The following is a 16,013-nucleotide window of genomic DNA, read 5'->3' on the forward strand; positions in this document are numbered from 1 at the left end:
GAATGCTCTACGTACTTCGGCCTCTGAGATGACCAAGGTGCAGGTCTCGTCAGTGGTTCTCCTCGGGGGTTCAGTCCTATCAACCTCAGATTGAGTGTAAAAGACATTCAGCTTGTCCAGGAACAAGGCAGCAGTGTTGGCTGTACTGCTGTGTTTCCTCTTGAAGTCCGTGATGGTGTGCAGTCAATAGACAATAGACACTAGGTGCAGGAGTAGGCCATTTGGCCCTTCTAGCCAGCACCGCCATTCACTGTGATCATGGCTGATCATACACAATCAGTACCCCGTTCCTGCCCTCTCCCCTTATCCCTTGACCCCGCTATCTATAAGAGCTCTATCTAACTCTCTCCTGAATGCATCCAGAGACTTGGCCTCCACTGCCTTCTGGGGTGGAGCATTCCACATATCCACCACTCTCTGGGTGAAAAAGTTTTTCCACATCTCTGTTCTAAATGGCATACCCCTTATTCTTAAACTGTGGCCTCTAGTTCTGGACTCACCCATCAGCGGGAACATGCTTCCCGCCTCCAGTGTGTCCAATCCCTTAATATTCTTATATGTTTCAATCAGATCCCCTCTCATCCTTCTAAATTCCAGTGTATACAAGCCCAGTCGCTCCAATCTTTCAACATATGACAGTCCCGCCATTCCGGGAATTAACCTTGTGAACCTATGCTGCACTCCCTCAATAGCAAGAATATCCTTCCTCAAATTTGGAGACCAAAACTGCACACAATACTCCAGGTGTGGTCTCACTAGGGCCCTGTACAGCTGCAGAAGGACCTCTTTACTCCTATACTCAATTCCTCTTGTTATAAAAGCCAGCATGCCATTAGCTTTCCTCACTGCCTGCTGTACCTGCATGCTTGCTTTCATTGACTGATGTACAAGAACACCTAGATCTCGTTGTACTTCCTCTTTTCCTAACTTGACTCCATTTAGATAGTAATCTGCCTTCCTGTTCTTGCCACCAAAGTGGTAACCTCACATTTATCCACATTAAACTGCATCTGCCATACATTTGCCCACTCACCCAACCTGTCCAAGTCACCCTGCATTCTCATAACATCCTCCTGACACTTCATACTGCCACCCAGCTTTGTGTCATCAGCAAATTTGCTAATGTTACTTTTAATCCCTTCATCTAAATCATTAATGTATATTGTAAACAGCTGCTGTCCCAGCACTGAACCTTGCGGTACCCCACTGGTCACAGCCTGCCATTCCGAAAAGGACCCATTAATCACTACTCTTTGTTTCCTGTCAGCCTGCCAATTTTCAATCCATGTCAGTACTCTACCCCCAATACCATGTGCCCTAATTTTGCCCACTAATCTCCTATGTGGGACTTTATCAAAAGCTTTCTGGAAGTCCAGGTACACTACATCCACTGGCTCTCCCTTGTCCACTTTCATAGTTACATCCTCAAAAAACTCCAGAAGATCCTCCAAAAAAACTATAGTCCTTGCCACATGCTGCATGTGTCATTGTCGCAGAGTTGTAACTGGATTTTGTCCTTGTGTAGCCATTTTACCTTGATGGCTCTACGCAAATCATAGTGGCATATCTTGAGTTACTGTTGGTCTCCAGAGGCAAAGGCTTTATCCCTTACGCTGAGAGCAACACACACTGAACTATTTATGCAAGGTTTCTGCTTTCGGTAGACCCAGACCAATTTTTGGGGAACAAGGTCTTCAGTGCACTTCTGAATGAAGCTTGTGACCACCTCCATATATTCGGAGATGTTCTCAGCTCAAAATACCTCCCAGGTGAAGCTATCAAAGATCAGAATCAGGTTTATTATCACTGGCTTAAATGATGTTACATTTGTTTTGTGGCAGCAGTACAATGCAAAGGCACAGAATCACCATAAGTTACAAAAGAAACAACTAAGAAATGAATGGTGAGGTAGTGTTCATAGGTTCATGGACTATTATGAAACTTGATGGTGGAGGGGAAGAAGCTGTTTCTGAATCATTGAGTGTGGGTCCTCGAGCTCCTATATGCGATGGTCAAGGTGATGGATGCAGCTCTGTTGAGGCACCACCTACAGATCATAAAACACACTGTCCTTTTCCTTGGGAAAGGGTGCTAACAAAAGGAGGGCATAATTTAAGAATAAAGGTGAGAGATTTAAAGGACATCAGGGGCAATTTTTTTTCACACAAAAAGTGGTGCCATTTGGAACAATTTACTGGTTGAGGTAGAAATATGAGAAACATTTAAAAGCATTTAGCTAAGTACATGAACAAGAAAAATCTGCAGATGCTGGAAATGTGAGCAACACACACAAAATCCTGGAGGAGAACAGCAGGCCAAGCAGCATCTGTGGAAAAGTGTACCGAAGATGCTTCGGGCCGAGACCCTTCAGCAGTCGATTGAACTCTTTTCCACAGATGCTGCCTGGCCTACTAAGTTCCTCCAGCATTTTGTCTGTGTTGCTTAGATAAGCACATGCATTGAAGAAGTTTAGAGGGCGTGAACTAAACACTGGCAGCTGGGACTAGTTCACTGACCACACAGTTAGCATGGAGGAGATGCACTAAAGGGCCTTATTCCATTGTGTATGACTGTGACTCCATGATAACTGAGTCCTTGGGTTTTAAGGAAATGGATTGTGGATGCACTAGTTGTCATCTCCGAAAACATGCCCAGTTTCCAGAACAGTTACCAGAGACTGAATAAAACCATAAGACATAAGAGCAGAATTAGCCCATCTGGCCCATCAAATCTGCTCTGCTATTCAATCATGGCTGATCCTTTTTCAACTCCTCAAACCCATTCCCTGGCCTTATTCCCTTAACATTTGATACCATGTCCAATCAAGAATCTATCAATCTCTGCCTTAAAAGAGCCAAACAACCTGGTCTCCACAGCTGCCCTAGCTAAAGAAATTTCTCTGCTTCTCTGTTTTAAATGGATGCCCCCTATGCTGATGCTGTGCTCCCTTGTTCTAGACTCCCCCACTATGGGAAACATCCTTTCCACATCTACTCTGTCTAGACTAGTGGTCGCCAACCTTCGATCGCGATCGACTGGTCGATCTTTGAGACTTTCCCAGCTGATCTTGAAAAAAATGAAAAATAAATAGACAATTACTGTTGAGAGATTGTTTCCAGGTTGCGGGGTTTTAGTTCTGTTCTTTCTGTCCAGTGCACATGCGTATAGCTCTCCCACACCTGAATTACGCAGTGTAATTCAGTAGTCCCCAACCACCAGGCCGTGAGGAAACGCTGTGAGTCAGCTGCACATTCCCTGTCACGCCCACTGTTGAACTTGAACCCACGCAAAGTCATCAGGTGACTAAACACAGTGATACCCTCGTGCCAGGGATCACCGGTTGCCCTTGGGCGGCCGGCGGGAAGTGCCGTCGCTACTGGCCTGGAGCGCTGCTTATGAACCTGTTTAGCACACCGAATGTTCATGGGGAACCTGGTGCTAAAATATTCGCAGATGACCTAATTTGGACTGAGCGTTTCGTAAGTATCAGAGCAGCTACCTCACTGCGATCTACTGAAACAAACATTTGTCGACCGATAGATCCTACAAGGGGGGCAGGCGGGCACTCTGTCGCACTCCCCGCTCGGTCGGCCGCGCTCTCCGGACTGTGACCACCGCGGCCCCAGCACGGGGACCTCCGGCCCTGACATTGTCCTCTCACCCCACTCACGACCAGCCGTACCTGGCCAAGGTGTCTGGCGGCAGGCGGGCAGGAGGCTGAGTTCAGACTCGGAGGCTGTCTAATGAGGCAATGTCTCAAAGCTGCTTCAGTACCCTGAGTCCAAGCACCCAGCACTTAAAGACGAACCTGCTGAGTTTACTCAGTGGAAAAAACATGAGCAAGTGGGACGGAAGCCGAGAGCCGCAAAAACTAGAATAGACTGGACATAAGGAACCTGCTTCGAGTATCGCTGTATTCCAGTCATGTTTAACACCCACCCCGTCGGCCGGTCCACAAGAATATTATCAATATTAAACCGGTCCGTGGTGCAAAAAAAAAAGGGTGGGTATCCCCAGTGTTTATATATTATTTCTACTTCCGGGTTGTGGGGTTTTACTTCCGGTCTTTTCTGCCTTGGTGCGCATGCGTGTAACTAATTGATGTGAGGTCGATCTTGCCTTTTACTAAGGCCAAGGTAGGAGATCTTGGGCTTAAAAGAGGTTGGTGACCAGTAGTCTAGATAATGCTGTGCCGAATGTGTACTTTAGAAATTACCTGGGGTTACCCAGAGCCCACTATTTTTCCAAGCTCCATGTACCTATCCAGGAGTCTCTAAAAAGAAGCTATCATATCTGCCTCCACCACAGTCGCACTCACCACTCTCTGTGTAAAAAAACCTTAAAACCAGACATCTCTGTACCTACTTCCAAGCACCTTAAAACTGTGCCCTCTTGTGTTAGCCATTTCAGCCCCGGGAAAAAGACTCTGACATGATCAATGCCCCTCATCATCTATCAGGTCACCTTTCATCGTCTGCTACTCCAAGGAGAAAAGGCCGACTTCACTCAACCTATTCTCATTAGGCATGCTCACCAATCCAGACAACATCCTTGTAAATCTCCTCTGCACCCTTTCTATAGTTTCCACATCCTTCCTGTAGTGAGGCAACCATTACTGAGCACTGTACTCCAAGTGGGGTCTGACCAGGGTCCTATATTACTATAACATTACCTCTTGGCTCTTAAACTCAATCACACGATTGATGATGCCTTCTTAACCAAAGTCAACCTGTGCAGCAGCTTCAAGTATTATATTGACTCAGACACCAAGATCCCTCTGATCCTCCACACTGCCAAGTATCTTACCATTAATACCAGATTCTGCCGTCATATTTGACCTACCAAACTGAACCACTTCACACTTATTTGGGTTGAACTTCATCTGCCACTTCTCAGCCCAGTTTTGCAACCTATCAATGCCTCGCTGTAACCACTGACAGCCCTCTACACTGTCCACAACACCCCCAACCTTTGCGTCATCTGCAAATTTACGAACCCATCCCTCCAGTTCCTCATCCAGAGCATTTATAAAAGTCACAAAGAAAAGGGGTCCCAGAACAGATCCCTAAGGCACACTGCTCACTGACCTCCATGCAGAATATGATCCGTCTACAACCATTCTTTGCCTTCTGTGGGCAAGCCATTTCTGGATCCACAAAGCAATGTCCCCCTGGATCCCATGCCTCCTTACTTTCTCCGTAAGTCTTGCATGGGGTACCTTATCAAATACCTTGCTGAAATCCATATACACTACATCTACTAGTCTACCTTCATCAACGTGTTTAGTCACATCTTCAAAATACTCAATTATGCTCGTAAGGCATGACCTGCCTTTGACATAGCTATGCTGACTATTCCTAATCATATAATGCTTCTCCAAATGTTCATAAATCCTGCCTCAGGATCTTTTCCATCAACTTACCAACCACTGAATTAAGACTCACTGGTCTATAATTCCCTGGCTATCTCTACTCCCTTTCTTGAATAAGGGAACAGCATCTGCAACCTCCAATCCTCCGGAACCTCCCCCGTCCCCATTGATGATGCAAAGATCATTGCCAGAGGCTCTGCAATCTTCTCCCTCGCCTCCCACAGTAGCCTGGGGTACATTTCATCCAGTCCCGGTGACTTATCCAACTTGATACTTTCCAAAAGCTCCAGCACATGCTCTTTCTTAATATCTACATGCTCAAGCTTTTCAGTCCACTGTAAGTCATCCCTCCAATCACCAAGATCCTTTTCTGTAGTGAATACTAAAGCAAAGTACTCATTAAGTACTTCTGCTATCTCTTCCTGTTCCATACACACTTTTCCACTGTCTCACTTGATAGGTCCTATTCTCTTACGTCTTATCCTCTTGCTCTTCACATACTTGTAGAATGCCTTGGGGTTTCCTGAATCCTGTCTGCCAAGGCCTTCTCATGGCCCCTTCTGGCTCTAATTTCTTTCTTAAGCTCCTTCCTGCTAGCCTTATAATCTTCTAGATCTCTATCATTACCCAGTTTTTTGAACCTTTCGTAAGCTCTTCTTGTCTTCTTGACTAGATTTACAACAGCCTTTGTACACCACGGTTCCTGTACCCTACCATCCTTTTGCTGGCCCATTGGAACGTACCTGCGCAGAACTCCACGCAAATATCCCCTGAACATTTGCCACATTTCTTCCGCATATTTCCTTGAGAACATCTGTTCCCAATTTATGCTTCCAAGTTCCTGCCTGATAGCCTCATATTTCCCCTTACTCCAATTAAACGCTTTCCTAACTTGTCTGTTCCTATTCCTTTCCAGTGCTATGGTAAAGCAGTTAGAATTGTGATCACTATCTTCAAAATGCTCTCCAACTTTGAGATTTGGCACCTGACCAGTTTCATTTCCCAATACCAGATCAAGTATTGCCTCTCCTCTTCTAGGCTTATCTACATATTGTGTCAAGAAACCTTCCTGAACACACCTAACAAACTCCACCCCATCTAAACCCCTCGCTGTAGGGACATGCCAATTGATATTTGGGAAATTAAAATCTCCCACCACGACAACCCTGTTATTATTACACCTTTCCAGAATCTGTCCCCCTATCTGCTCCTCAATGTCCCTGTTACTATTGGGTGGTCTATAAAAAACACCCAGTATAGTTACTGACCCCTTCCTGTTCCTAACTTCCACACACAGAGACCCTGTAGACAATCCCTCCATGGCGTCCACCTTTTCTGCAGCCGTGACACTATCTCTGATCAACAATACCACACCCCCACCTCTTTTGCCTCCCTCCCTGTCCTTTCTGAAACATCTAAAGCCCGGTACTCTAAGTAACCATTCTTGCTCCTTAGCCATCCAAATCTCTGTAATGGCCACAACATCATAGATCCAAGTACTGATCACGCTCTCTCATTCGCTTTGTTCATAATACTCCTTGCATTAAAATAGACACTTCTCAAACTATCAGTCTTTATCGCATCTCTTCTCTATCACCTGCAAATCCTCCATCTCACTCTGTCTCCAAGCTTTCTCTATTTGTGAGCCAACTGCCCCTTTCTCCATCTATGCAGTTTGGTTCCCACCCCCCGCCCAGCAATCCTTGTTTAAATTCTCCCCAGTAACCTTAGCAAACCTCCCCGCCAGGATATTGGTCCCTCTGGGATTCAAGTGCAACCGTCCTTTTTGTACAGGTCACACCTACCCCAAAAGAGATCCCAATGATCCAGAAATCTGAATCCCTACCCCTTGCTCCAATCCGTCAGCCGTGCATTTATCCTCCACCTCATTCTACTCACTGTCGCATGGCTCAGGCCATAATCCCTACCTTTGTGGCCCTGCTTCTCAACTTCCTTCATAACTCCCTGCAGTCTGCTTTCAGGATCTCCTCCCTTTTTCTACCTATGTTGTTGGTACCAATATATACCACGACCTCTGGTTGTTCTCCTTCCCACTTCAGGATATCGTGAACTTGATCAGAAACATCCTGGACCCTGGCATCTTTACATTAAGCTACCTAATAATATCTGGGTTATTACACACCTATTCTAATGTGGTGTTTCCCTGAGTAGGCTCAAGCACATGCTACTCTAAAAAGCCACCTCATAAGCATACAACAAATTCCCTCTCTTGCGATCCAACACCAACCTGATTTTCCCACTCCCCTTGCATATTAAAATTCCACATTATAATTGTGTCATTGCCTTCTTACATTCATTTTCCTGCTCCCTTTGCAATCTCAGCTCCACATCTGGGCTACTATTTGGGGTCCATATAATTCCCATATGGTTTTTTAACCCTTGCAGTTTCCTAACCGACAAAGATTCAACGTTCTTTGACCCTCTGCCACCTCCATCTAAAGATGTAATTCCATTTCTTACCAGCAGAACCACACCACCGCCTCTGCCTTCCTGCCTCTCCTTTTGATAGAAAGCATATCCTTCAGTGATAAGCTCCCAACCTTTGACGTTCAGCCTCAACGTCATAACAACCGATCTCTAATTGTACCACGAGTTTGTCCACCTTTTTCCGAATGCTACACATATTTAAATACAGTAACTTTAGTCCTGCATACTTCACCCTTTTGAATTTTGCTCCTATGGTATCATTTAACTGTTTGCTCTGTTTTCATTTGTACCCAATATTTGGCTTGTCCTTCCTTACATTCACGTTACACCCATCAACTACATTCTCAGCTCTATCTTACTGGTTCCCATTGCCCCTGCAATATTAGTTTAAACCACTCCCAACAGCTCTAGTGTACCTGCCCACAAGAACATTGATCCCCTTCTGATTCAAATGCAACCCGACCCATTTGTACAGGTCCCACCTGCCCCAAAAGATATCCCAATTATCCAGAAATCTGATTCTCTGCCTCCAGCTCCATTTCTTCAATCACTCATTTATCTGCCATCTCATTCTATTCCTATCCTCACTGTCACTTGGCACAGACAGCAATCCTGAGATTACTACCCTTGAGGTCCTGCTTCTCAGCTTACTTCCTAACACTGTATTCTTTTTTCACAACCTCTTCCCTCTTCTATGTCATTGGTACCAATATGCACCACGACTTCTGGCTGCTCACCCTTCCTTTTCAGGATATTGTAGACATGTCCAAAAACATTGCGGACCCTGGCACCTGGGAGGCAAACTACCATCTGTGTTTCCTTTTTGCATCCACAGAATTGCCTGTCTGTCCCCCTGACTATAGAGTCCCCTATTACTGTTGCCATCCTCTTCAGGTCCCTACACCCTTCTGAGCCACAGGCCCAGACTCAGTGCCAGAGGCACGGCCGCTGTTGCTTCCCCCCAAGCAGTACTCAAAATGGAGTACTTATTGTTGAGGAGTACAGCCACAGGGGTGTTTTCCACTGTCCGACTTTTTCCCTTCCCTCTCCTGACAGTCACCCATTTATCTGCCTCCTGTAGCCTTGGGCTGACTACTCTTCTGTAGCTCCTGTCTATCACTGCTTCATCTTCCCTAACAAGCCGACGGTCATCAAGCTGCAGCTCCAGTTCCCTAACACGGTCTTTAAGGAGCTGCATCTTGATGCTCCTGGTGCAGATGTGGCCATCGGGGAGGGTGGAAGTCTCCTGGAAATTCCACACCTGACAGCCAGAACAGAACATTGAATCTGTAGACATGCCCCCTATTCTCTCAAGAGTTAAATAAGGAATGAACTCACCTACTTACCCTGAGACCAGTGATGTGCCTCAGAGATTTGTTCTGGGATCCTTATTCTTTGTGATTTTTATAAATGACCTGGATGAGGAAGTGAAGGGATGGGTTAGTAAATTTGCTGATGACTCAAAGGTTGGGGGTGTTGTGGTTAGTTTGGAGGGCTGTCAGAGGTTACAATGGGACATCGATAGGATGCAAAACTGGGCTAAGAAGTGGCAGATGGAGTTCAACCCAGGTAAGTGTGAGGTGGATTAGGGTCACAGAGCAAGACTCAGTGCCAGAGACCAGACTGTTGTGACTTTCTTCTTGTTCTGTACTTCCCTACCCTGGGGGAGAAACTGTGGCTCATCACCTTGATGATTCCTCATCCCGCATGATGATTCTCAGCTCTTAAACTCTACTTTTCTCCATCTGCCTATCATCCTCCTCACGAATCTGAATCAAGAGGGTGAACAGCCGGAAATCATGATAGCTGGTGCTGGTGGTGGACCTGAGGACGGCTAAGGCACTGGTGACCCCTGTTTCCATCCAAGGGGTCAGTGTGGACATGGTGGAGGATTACAAATACCTGGGGATACGAACTGACAATAAACTGGACTGGGCAAAGAACACTGAGGTCCTTTAACATCTGCCAGATGATGCTGAGGCTATTCTACGAGGCTGTGGTGGCCAGTGCTATCATGTTTGCTGTTGTATGCTGGGGCAGCAGGCTGAGGGTAGCAGTCACCAACAGAATCAACAAACTCATTTGTAAGGCCAGTGATGTTGTGGGGGTGGAACTGGACTCTCTGACGGTGGTGTCTGAAAAGAGGATGCTGTCCAAGTTGCATGCCATCTTAGACAATGTCTCCCATCCACTCCATAATGTACTAGTTAGGCACAGGAGTACGTTCAGCCAGAGACTCATTCCACCGAGATACAACACTGAGTGTCATAGGAAGTCATTCCCGCCTGTGGCCATCAAACTTTACAACTCCTCCCTTGGACTGTCAGACACCCTGTGCCAATAGGCTGGTCCTGGACTTATTTCCACTTGGAATAACTTACTTATTATTATTTAATTATTTATGGTTTTATATTGCTATATTTCTACACTGTTCTTGGTTGGTGTAACAAAACCCAATTTCCCTTGGGATCAATAAGGTGTGTCTGTCTGTCTGCCTGTACATATTGGCAACCAACAACATAAGGAAGAAAAGAGAGAAGATCATGAAAAGAGAATATAGGGCGTTGTGCAGGAAGTTGAAAAGTAGGACCTCCAGGGTAGTATTCTCTGGATTATCACCTGCACCACTTGCCAGTGAGGATAAGAATAGGATTAATTGGTAGATGAATTTGTGACTGAGGAATTGTTGCAGGGTGCAGGGTTTCAGTGGGGAAAGCATGACCTGTACAAAGGAATTACACCTGAACCCAAGTAGATCAATATCCTTGCGAGCAGGTTTGCTAGAGCTGTTGGGGAGGGTCTAAACTAATTTGGCAGGGGGGTGGGAATCTGAATGTTAGGGCTGAGGATGAGGCAGTTGGTATAGAAGCAGAGGCAGTCTGTAGTGAGACTGAGGAAGGGCAGGCAGAAGATAGGGCAAAATTGCAGCCAATGGGATCAGTTAAAGTGTAACAGGGACAAAATCGAAAAGGACTGAAGGTGTTATACAGTATACAGGATAAGGTAGATGATCTAACACAGCTTGAGATTGGTCGATATGATGTTGTGGGCATCTGCAAGTTGTGGCTGAAGGAAGATCATTCTTGGAAGCTTCACATCCAAGGATACACATTATATCAAAAGAAGAGGCAGGCAGAGGGGGTGTGGTGGCTCTATTGGTTAAAAACTGAAATCAAATCTTTAAAAAGAGTTAACATATGATCAGAATGTGTAGGATCCTGGTGGGTAGAGTTAAGGAACTGCAAGGGTAAAAAGACCCCGATAGGAGTTATATACAGACCTCCGAGCTGTGGCCAGGATGTGGGCTACGTTAAAACAGGAGAGAGAAAAAGCATGTAAAAGTGGCAATGTTGGATAGTAATAGTAGATTTCAATATGCAGGTAGATTGGGAAAATCAGGTTGGTGATGGATCTCAAGAGAGGGAATTTGTAGAATCCCTACAAGATGGCTTTTTGGATCAGCTGGGGAACAGCAGTTCTGGGTTGGGTGATATGTAATGAACCAGATTTGATTTGGGAGCTTAAGATAAAAGAACCCTTAAGAGGCAGTGATCATATATTATAGAATTCTCCCTCCAGTTTGAGAAGGAAAAGCTAAAATCAGATGTATCAATATTACAGTGGAGTAAGGGAATTACAGAGGCATGAAAAGAGACCATAAGATCATAAGACAAAGGAGCAGAAGGCGGCCATTCGACCCATCGAGTCTGCTCCACCATTTCATCATGAGCTGATCCAATCTCCCCTTTAGTCCCATTCCCCCACCTTCTCACCATTACCTTTGATGCCCTGACTACTCAGATACCTATCAATCTCTGCCTTATATACACCCAATGACTTGGTTTCCACTGCCGCCTGTGGCAACAAATTCCATAGGTTCACCACCCTCTTGGCTTTAAAAAAAATTTTCGCATCTCTATTCTGATTGGGCGCCCTGCAATCCTCAAGTCATGTCTTCTCGTACTAGACTCTCCCACCATGAGAAACAACTTTGCCACATCCACTCTGTCCATGCCTTTCAACGTTCGAAATATTGCTATGAGGTCCCCCCTCATTCTTCTAAACTCCAAGGAGTACAGTCCAAGAGTGGTCAAACGTTCCTCATATTGTTAACCCTCTCATTCCCAGAATCTTTCTAGTGAATCATCTCTGAACCCTCTCCAATGTCAGCACATCCTTTCTTAAATAAGGAACCCAAAACTGCACACAGTATTCCAGGTGAGGTCTTACCAGTGCCTTATAGAGCCTCAACATCACATCCCTGCTCCTATACTCTATTCCTCTAGAAATGAATGCCAACATTGCATTCGCCTTCTTTACCACCGACTCAACCTGGAGGTTAACCTTAAGGGTATCCTGCACGAGGACTCCCAAGTCCCGTTGCATCTCAGAACTTTGAATTCTCTCCCCATTTAAATAATAGTCTGCCCGTTTATTTCTTCTACCAAAGTGCATGACCGTACACTTTCCGACATTGTAATTCATTTGCCACTTCTTTGCCCATTCCCCCAATCTATCCAAGTCTCTCTGCAGACTCTCTGTTTCCTCAGCACTACCAGCCCCAACACCTATCTTTGTATCATCAGAAAACTTAGCCACAAAGCCATCTATTCCATAATCAAAATTGTTGATATACAACATAAAAAGATGCAGCCGCAACACGGACCCCTGTGGAACACCACTGGTAACCGGCAGCCAACCAGAATGGGATCAAAGAGGAGCCAAAGTTTATTGGAATGGGAGTAGCAGGGATGACTGCAGAACTGCAGTTGGTGGTGGTTCTGTGGGAGATTCAGAAGGTGGAAGAAAGATACACTCCAAAGATGAAGAAGTATTGTAAAGGAATTATGAGGCAACCATGGCTGAAGGGGGAAGTCAAGGAACCATAAAAGCAAAAGAGAAGGCATATACTGTAAGAAAAGTTTGGTGGAAAGGTGTAAGATTGGGAAGCTTTTAAAAACCAATTGAAAAAGCCATGGGTAAAAGGATGAAATATTAAGGTAAGCTAGCCAATAATATAACAGGGGATACAAAAAGTTTTTTTTGGATATATAAAGAGTAAAAGAGGGGCGAGAGCGAATATCAGACTGCTGGAAATGATACTGTAGTACTGGAGGTGAAATTAACATTAAGTATATTTTTTTAGTTATTCATTTATTTATTGAGGCTCTTTGGGACTTTTTAGCCTCGCTACCCAGTCTCCCTTGATTTAACCGTAGCCTAATCAAGGGACAATTTGCAATGATCAGTTCCCTTACTAACAGATACATTTTTGGACTGAGGGGAAACCAGAGCACCCGGAGATAAATGACACAGTCAAGGGAAGAATATATGAACTCCCAACAGACAGTGGTAGGATTGAGTCAGTCATCACTGTGGGAGACACTACCAGTACAGCAGAAATACAGGAGTGTTGGGGGCAGAAGTGAATGTCATTGTCATTACTAAGGAGAAGGTGCTTGGGAAGTTGAAAGGTCTGAAGGTAGATAAATCACCTGGACGAGATGGCTACACCCCAGATTTCTAATGAGGTAGCTGAAGAGATTGTGGAGACATTACTAATGATCGTTCAAGAATCAATGGATTTTGGAGTGATTTCTGAGGACTGGAAAATTGCAAATTGCACTCCATTCTTTAGGAGAGAGGCAGAAGAAAGGAAATTATAGGCCAGTCTGTCTGACCGCAGTGGTTGAAAAGATGTTGGGAGTCTATTACTAAGGTTGAAGATTGAGCTACTTGGAGGCACACATTAAAATAAGCCAGTTTGGTTTTCTAAATGGGAATTCTTGCCTGATGAACCTGTTGGAATTCTTTGGGGAAACACCAGGTAGTCCAGTCGGTCCTCCTTATCCACGGGGGATTGGTTCCGGGACCCGTCACGGATACCAAAATTCGCGGATGCTCAAGTTCCTTATTCAACCTGTCTCAACGCAGTGGACCTTAGGACCCAGCAGAATCCCAGATGTTATTTAACCTGTCTCGGTGCAGTGGGCATTAGGACTGGACGGGAGAGATCTGAATCCGCAGTGTTTTTGTTCGCGAAAATAATCATGATCACGATTGAAAATAAAGTGGAAATAATAAAGCAATCGGAAAGAGGTGAAATGCCTCGGTCATTGGAAAAGCGTTAGGCTACGTCAGTCAACGATCAGAACAATTTTAAAGGATGAAGTGAGAAAGGCTCTGCCCCGATGAAAGCTGCAATTATTACTAAGCAATGCAGTGGTTTAATTTTTGGGTTTTTGATCCTCCACATCAATCCGGCACGGTGGAGAGCGCATTCGGGAGCGGTCTGTCCTGAGTCCTGAGAACTTCCATTCCCGAGCCCGGAGCTGAAACATACGTTCTTAAGTGTTTTATATACATAGAAAGGTACAATATATACCATATACTAAGACAAATGTTTGACTAACACGCTAAGTAATACCGGATGTAGCTGTTCTGACTTACTTAGTAAGAGAACTTCAGATTTTTTTCAATTCTGATCCACGATAACTCATGCATATCCTCCTGTATACTTTAAATCATTTCTAGATTATTTATAATACCCAATAAAATGTAAATGCTATGTAAAATGGTTGTTATACTGCATTGTTTAGGGAATAATGACAAGAAGAAAAAGTCTGCACATGCTCAAACAAGAAGTGCTGAAAGAGCACTTCCAGGTTTTCGCGACTCATGGTTGGTTGAATTCGCATTTGTGGATAAGGAGGGGCAATTGTGTAGACAAAGGAAAGCCAGAGGATGTTGTTCACTTGGATTTTCAGAAGGCCTTTGACAATGTGCCATACATGAGGCTGCCTAACAAGACAGAGCCCATGGGATTACAGGAAAGGTACTAGCATGGGTAGGTTGGCAGACTGACAAGAAGCAGAGTGGAAATAAATAGGCCCTTTTCTGGTTGGCTGCTGGTGACTAGTGGTGTGCCCCAGGGGTCAGTGTTGGGACCACTTCTTTTTACATTAAATATAAATGATTTAGATGAAGGAATTGATGGTTTTGTGGCCAAGTTTGCAGATGATACAAAGAGATGAGTGGAGGGGCAGGTAGTGTTGTGGAAACAGGGTATCTGCAGCAGTACAGACAGATTGGGGGAATGGGCAAAGAAATGGCAGATAGAACATAGTGTAGGGAAATGCATGGTTTTGTACTTTAGCAGAAGGAATAAAGGGGTGAACTATCTTGTAAATGGGGGGAAAATGCACAAATCAGAGGTGCAGAAGGACTTAGGCTACATCCACGCTACACCAGATAAATCCGTAACCAAAGCCTTTTCTCTTCATTTTTACCCTCCGTCCACACTAAAACAGCGTTTTCGTCCCCGAAACCTGAGCTTTTTCAGAAACGCTTTCCAGGGTGGGTATTTTTGAAAACGCTGCTTGGGCAGATCAGTGTGGACGGGGTAACTGGAGACTTCTGAAAACTCTGTCAGACGGCAGCGCGCTATTTCATTGTTTTCTTGAATGCAACCTAACAATTTCAGAACAGACGGCAACAAGACTGAAGCCAGAAGAGTTAGAAATGTACTCATCAAATACTTTGACCCATAACTTACTGAATAAATAAGTATACTCACTTTGCCCTGTTTTCTGTCCTTGCTCGTATGAAGGTGGTTTACCTATTTATGCAAGTACTTCTCTGACAATAGATGTGTAACAGCCTAATGTAACATTGTATGGAAATACAAGATAACACTGATGCAGACATGTTTTATACATTTAACAAGGTGCTTTATTAATGCAACAGAGTTAGTCAGTTTTTCAATGTTCATCGTCAGCCGGGTCAATCTGTCCGTGAACTCCCTGTCAGTTGCCTCTGTACGCTCCAGTATTTGTTTATTACTTTTAAGTTCTCCTGCGCAAAAGCCAACAGCTGTCCTTCATTTTAAGGTTTTCTAGTCTGTAACTACACAAACGCGCACTTTTACGGCGAGATTCGACACCGAACATGTTGCTTATTTTCAGTAGATGTGTCCTGCACATGCACGGGAGGAGGAGATTCGCCAAAATCTCTGTTTCAGTGTGGATAGAGATATTTTCAAAAATGCATAGTGTGGACGCCCATGGTTTTTACACGAAACCAGCATTTTCAAAATTATCCGGTCTAGTGTGGATGTAGCCTTACTAGTCCTGCAGGGTTACTTAAAGCTTAATTTATAGGATGAGTCAGTGATTAGGAATGTAATTGCAACGTT

At 44.7% G+C, this 16,013-nt stretch overlaps 1 protein-coding gene across 3 annotated transcripts in view; it reads left to right on the forward strand.

The window, feature by feature from the left end:
- LOC132390384 (heme transporter FLVCR2-like) overlaps nt 1-16,013 on the forward strand; it is a 264,051-nt gene that overhangs the window by 191,713 nt on the left and 56,325 nt on the right. The gene's annotated exons all lie outside the window — the stretch shown is intronic.

The sequence above is a fragment of the Hypanus sabinus genome, chromosome 2 (genome assembly GCF_030144855.1).
Source record: "Hypanus sabinus isolate sHypSab1 chromosome 2, sHypSab1.hap1, whole genome shotgun sequence".
NCBI classification, from domain to species: domain Eukaryota; kingdom Metazoa; phylum Chordata; class Chondrichthyes; order Myliobatiformes; family Dasyatidae; genus Hypanus; species Hypanus sabinus.